General features: G+C 40.6%; 1 protein-coding gene and 1 pseudogene across 12 annotated transcripts in view; one reads left to right on the top strand and one right to left on the bottom strand.

Moving 5' to 3' along the window:
• The window catches only part of LEKR1 (leucine, glutamate and lysine rich 1), a 169,237-nt gene extending 167,791 nt beyond the window's left edge, over nt 1-1,446 (bottom strand). For 9 of the 12 annotated variants that reach the window (XM_039857987.1, XM_039857986.1, XM_039857988.1 and 6 more), the window contains exon 1: nt 1,314-1,446. The gene's annotated coding sequence lies outside the window, so the exon portion shown is untranslated. Of the gene's footprint in view, nt 1-716; nt 879-1,313 lie in introns of those variants that run through there. The other 3 variants (XM_039857985.1, XM_039857977.1, XM_039857980.1) reach the window with 2 other exon arrangements.
• A 3,917-nt stretch (nt 1,447-5,363) lies between these two features.
• Nucleotides 5,364-5,482, top strand: LOC120599106 (uncharacterized; annotated as a pseudogene).
• The last annotated feature ends 518 nt before the right edge of the window (nt 5,483-6,000 follow it).

A 6,000-nucleotide genomic window follows, 5' to 3' on the forward strand; every position in this document is an offset into this window, starting at 1 on the left:
GGCCTTACTCTACCAAGAGGGGAAGAATTGGCAGGTTCTGATTACTGAGGAAAAATTAAAAATAAAATATCCTGCCAACACAGAAAAATCTCTCTATAGTGCAGAAAGATAATTTATTATTGAATATGCATTTAACCAGACTGAAATGTAAATCACAGCCAATCTGTTAATGAGATTACAAAGACATAAAGAAACCCCACTCTTTTTATACAGCCAGGCAGATACAGTCCATTACATACATACCCATTCTCAAGATAAATGGTAACTGTCCTCAACACGGCTTGCTATATACACTCTTTCATACTTCGTTTTAAATTCATCTGGTAATTGAAGTAGCCATCTATACTAGCTAATTGCATTTGTTCTAAGGAATGGATATCGCTATAACAAAGCAGGTGGTTACTAGAAGTCAGGCACTTAGGCTAAACTCCCAAGGAAATATGGAAACGGGGAACTATATTCCTTGTTGTTTACATTGTAAAGAAATGGCTACCAGGTCCAGAAAAGTATTCTGGTTCTTAAAGATTTGCATACAAAATTTTTTTTTAAAGATTTGCATATATATTAAAGGAATAGTGGAAGCATTCACAAATTAGAAGTTTATCAAGGAAGGGAGGGGGAAAACGTGCGCGTTTTATCAAATGAGGCCCTTTTATTCTTTCACATTACACACGTGTATACCGGTAAAGGGTGCGGTGATAACTGGCAGCAGTTACCTAGGTATTTGTGTATCTGCTCTGTAACAGGATCACAAGGAAGATGTCAAAAACACAGATACGTCCTGATTGTTCACTTCCGATTCCCTTTCTCACATCAGTGTCACGTTAGGCCATTAACTCATGTTTAGTTTTCAAGCTCTTCCATAAAGTATTCCCCTGGCGTGAATCACCCACAAATGAGCAGGTCATGGTCAAGTGAAGCAGGAGTTCCTGTCCTAAGACTTTCCTGAAGCGGCGGAATTTTCCAAATTGAAACCAACTGCAAGGGCAGCCAAAACTGCCGGAAGGGTTTTGAACTCTGTCCCTTTCTAACCCCGTTCTCTCGGGACCTGCTGTGGCAGAAGAAGGAGTTGGGGGTAAGGCCGAGCCGCGCAATCCCGGGAAGAGGGGATGCTTGGGCCCGCAGGCTGGCGGGAACCAGGCAAGGTATGCAGAAGGGAGCGAAGGCGAGGTGCGGGGCCCCATCCCGCTGCCGCGGCGCCGCCGCTCAGCTTTCCGGCCCTCTGCCCGGATGCCAGCACGCCTCCGCTCCGAACTGCGTCCAGGGATACGGAGGCATCCAGGGACTCAAGGAAGCGGTTCGTTGTCTCTCACCTAGACCTCGACTCCACCCGGTGCGAAACGGCTTTCCCGGTCTCCCGGGAGACCGTGCTGCACGTAGGACTGACGTTAGGGCGCGGTGACGTCACAGCCTACGCCTCTCGCCAACGCGGAAGCGGTGCTCCCCTGCCCTGCCCCGGGCCCCAACTCCCAGCGGAAGCGGGAAAGCGCGTGGCGGGATCGCAGGAAGGGGCTCGTATTACGCGCGGAGTGCTGTGAGAGGCAGGAAAGGAGACGCCAAGGGTGAAGCGGGGGAGGGGGGCTGGAGTGGTGATAATAACAGATGGGACAGAGAGAGACGTCCCCAGCCCTTCGGCTGGTTGGAGAGAGACCTTGGCTGGGGCGGAAGCCTAAGTCCGTCTACTTCTCACCGCTGGCCCTAGAGCCCGTGTGGAGGACACAGCAGTGGGCAGTTACTGCCCTTGAGCAGAAAGAGGAGAGATGCCTGTAAAGGTCCTGGGTGTAAAAGGAAGCTCGTCTCAGTGATTGCAAGCGAGGCCAAGTGAATTGGAAAGGCGTTGGTAAAATTTCCAACCTAGTCCAAGAGTAGTCAAGACGAAGTGCTTAGTTCAAAAATTATCTCGAGACCCCCCTAGAGCACAATTTATAAAAGGCTGTCCACCCTTACACGTGACTTTCTCTCATTCATAAAGCAAGTATTTGTTGATGGCCTACCATGCGTCAAGCACTGCATACCAGATGGGGTGAGGCTCAGTGACTGACTAACTCAGCCAGGGGCAGCCATTGGCAGATTTGCAGGTGACTCATTCACAGTTCAGATATCTCCTTTTTGAGAATTTTATGAAGTCCAAAATGCAGCTCTTCCAAGAAACAAAGTAATCACTGCTCACTTTCAGGGAAGGAGACTTGCTACTATTGAAAGAAGTAAAGTTGAGTAAATAGAAAATTTAGTAAAACCTGTAGATTTAGAGAAGTGATCAAATGATGCAGAGCATTGCTGGAACAGTAGTCAGACTGCTGATTGATAGGTATTTGTTAAATAAACAGTCATATGTGGCTCTCAATAGACATTATTGCTAATAATCATACTAGCCCAAATAATCATACTATATTTGTTAATAAAAGTGACAGCATGAAGTAATGAACACTTCTAAAAGTCTTGTTCCGCAAAGCACTGAAAGCTTTGGAAATACATATATCCTGTACACTTTAGACTGATACTTTTGTCCCAAAGCCTACCATTGACTTTCTGTTTACACCCCCTCAAAGAGACTTTCTTCATCTGGCAAAGAAAAGCATAATTAGAGGATTGCAGAAAGGATTAAGGGGCACAGAGGAGAGCCAACGAAGTGGTCAAGTACAGCATGCTTATGAGAAATGCAAAGAACATTATAAGCTATTCATCTTCAGCATGCTTCTTTGAGGGACAATGAAGGTAGGACTGTTCTCATTTTGTAACAATGGGAGTTTATATGTAGGGCGCACCCACACGCGCGTGCACACACGCGCGCGCACACACACACACACACACACACGCACACAACAGTTCATCCAGATTCATTGAGTGTATATCTATCTGGAACAGGAATTGCACACCTAAAGCAGGATCACTCTTCTAAGGCCAGTTGGGCTAGTATGATTATTAGCAATAATGTCTATTGAGTACTTTGTGTATAGGATAAGGAAAGGAAACTTTAAAGATGGGAGAAGATCCAGCTGAAAGGCCGTAAGTCATTCTGTGGTTTAATTTCATCTATGAATGTTCATCTCTACATTGGCCTTGAGACCAATTTTCCTTCCACTTAATGTCCCTTAGACCTTCACTGTCCAGTAAGAGAGCCACATATGACTGTTTATTTAAAATGAAATAAAAACTTACACTCCTTTTTTGCACTAGTCAGTTTTCAGGTGCTCAGCAATTACATGTTGCTACCACATAAGACAGCACATATATGTAGAACATGTTCATCATCAAAGAAAGTTCTGTTGAACAATTGTTAGCACTATAAGAATTTCAAGGAGTTGATAAATTGTGAAGAATAGCCTGTTAAAAAGTAGCAGTGAAAACCCTTATCCCTGAAGACCACGGCACGTAGGAAGAATTGTGAAGTGTTACAAAATAGGTTTTTAAAAAGAGGGGTTGGGAACAATCCAATAAGCCTCTCCTCGATGTTGGTGTTTTTCTTGGCTCTTTTGGTCTCAGTCTCCCTCTGTCTCTGTCCAGGTTTCTTTCCTTGTCCTTTTCCCACTTCTTTTTCTCACCCCTTTATTGGCCATACTGACTGAAGCAGAAGTTAAAATAGTCCCATTATTGGACATACTGAATAAAGTTTTGTGTTATCCTGTTTTTAAATTTTATATCAGCTAAGTTTTACTTTTTACTATGACCTTTAAAAATAATCCAGTGATAACCAAAGGTTAAGTTCCTTTTAACCTTTTCTGTGACCCTATGGGTCAATGACCCCCGAAAGAAAAAAAAAATGCTCCCTAGTTTTAGGAGTAGAGTCTCTGCTAAGTGACTGAACTAGGGATTTCCATATGATCTGCAGACCTTTGTGTTTTATTAATGTTTAGGAGAATACAGTGTCTATACTTTTCTTTTATGAATTTACCTAAGATATTTATCCCACAGGGCATTTTTATTCAATTCATCCATTTTGGTTAGTAGTTTGTCCTCTCCCCTATTCTTCCTCTTCCCTACTGAAAATCACGTGGGAGAATACATACTTTGTCTGCAAGTCTGATAAAAATATTAGAAAGTCCACTCAAGATTGCTAATTTCAAAGCGAGCTCAAATTGAGCTCAGAACTATACAAAGGGAACATGGCAAAACTACAGTTAGCTCAACTTATTTTTATCCTGTGAACCAGAACACACAGTACCATGCTAGCCCCAAAAGTTTGAATAAAATGGTTGCAGACAGGCCTCCCAGGTTGGCAACCACAGCTTTCACTGCAATTTCTGGGTTCCATCTAATGCAAGTACACAACTTTTAAAAAGCTAACATTTATTGGGCTCTATTTGCCAGGTACTTCATACACAATGTCTTAGTTTATTGAGAACCATCCCAAACATAACTCAGTCAGATCCTACTTGTTTACTTTTTTCCAAAAAATAGAAGTGGCCAAGGGCATGGCCCAACCTGTGAGCACTGAAGTGTACTTGGACTGAATGCGAATGTAAGCAGAAGCACCTGGGTCTCATGTTTTATTTTAGTCGATGATGCCAGCCAATTAGTACCCACAGGGCATCAGCTTACTCTGGATTTGTAACATATGTAAATACCCCCCCAAATTATTTAATTCTGGAAGCTTAACTTTGTCATAGACTTACTTTCTTCATAACTTCCAAAACAGCTTCCAGTTTTCAAAAAAGAGGTCAGCTGTAAGTGACCACTTGCTTTGTTGTACTTGCCCCAACACATTTTATTCCCACTGAGATGTGGATCAGAGTTTCTTTCTTAATTTTTTTAAATTGCTAATCAACATTTAAAGTTTTAGACTCCTCTTTAAAGCTACTTTGTATATTTTGAACCCCAAATAGCTCTAGCTGGGCTTGGGCCACAGTATATGTGGGTTAATGCTCTGTACATTTTTTAATCCATCATATGTGCAATGTAAACTTGAGTCTAATGAAAGGAAAGTCACAATCTTTAAATAGCAGTTATCTCTAGGAGTTCAAGTGTTTTGCATTCTTTTTAGCCCTGAAAATATGATTATTGAATAAAATTTCCAGTGATACAAGTCAGGCTTTTAAGGGATAAACATCTCTCAAATATTAAAAATAAGTCAAGCACTACAGTGAAACCTTCTATGATTATAAATTATTCTCTTGTGGCTGGTTCACTACTGATAAGAACTTTACTTAAAAATGTACTATGTGCTAATAGTTTAATATTTGTTACATGAATAATTTTTTATTGAAATATAATTTACATATAATATATTCCAGGTGTACAACATAATGACTCAATATTGTGAAACAGTTAACCACAATAAGTCTAGTTAACATCTATCATTACACAGTTAAAATTTCTTGTGACCAGAGCTTTTAAGATCTACTCTCAAAAAAATAAAAAGATCTGTCTACCGCCATGCTACCCTGAACAAGCCCAATCCCATCTGATCTCGGAAGCTAATCAGTGTTGGGCCCAGTTAGTACTTGGATGGGAGACCACCTAAGAAGACCAGGTGCTGTAGGAATAAAAAACTAAAAAACTAAGGGATTGTAATCTGACAAGGTCCTTGCAATCTGTGAGGTCAACCAAGGGTTGCCTCACCTAAAAAAATAAATAAAAATAAAAAGATCTACTCCTAGCAACTTTCAAATATACAATACAGTATTATTAACTATAGTCACCATGCTATACTTTACATCTCCAGGACTTATTTTCATGAATATATTTAAAAACAATAAAACTCTAATGACACTGACTTAAAGCTCTTGTAATAAATTTGATGCTCAAAAATACGGCACTGATAGTTCTTTAAACTCTTAGCATCCAATATCTAACATTAATGAATTCAAAGACTGAAAATTGGTAACTTCCTTAGGCATTTAAAAAACTTTGTAGAATTTGCTAGTTTAATGAAATTATTGCTTATTTCTGAGATTTCTATAGGATTCTAATGAAGCATCCAAGAGTTTAACTCATATTTTTTGATAAGTGATTGGTACAAGTGATTTCATTCTGCCTTACAGAGATGAAGTTCATGTTTCT

The sequence above is a fragment of the Pteropus medius genome, unplaced genomic scaffold (assembly GCF_902729225.1).
Source record: "Pteropus medius unplaced genomic scaffold, Ma_sr-lr_union100, whole genome shotgun sequence".
Lineage (NCBI taxonomy): Eukaryota > Metazoa > Chordata > Mammalia > Chiroptera > Pteropodidae > Pteropus > Pteropus medius.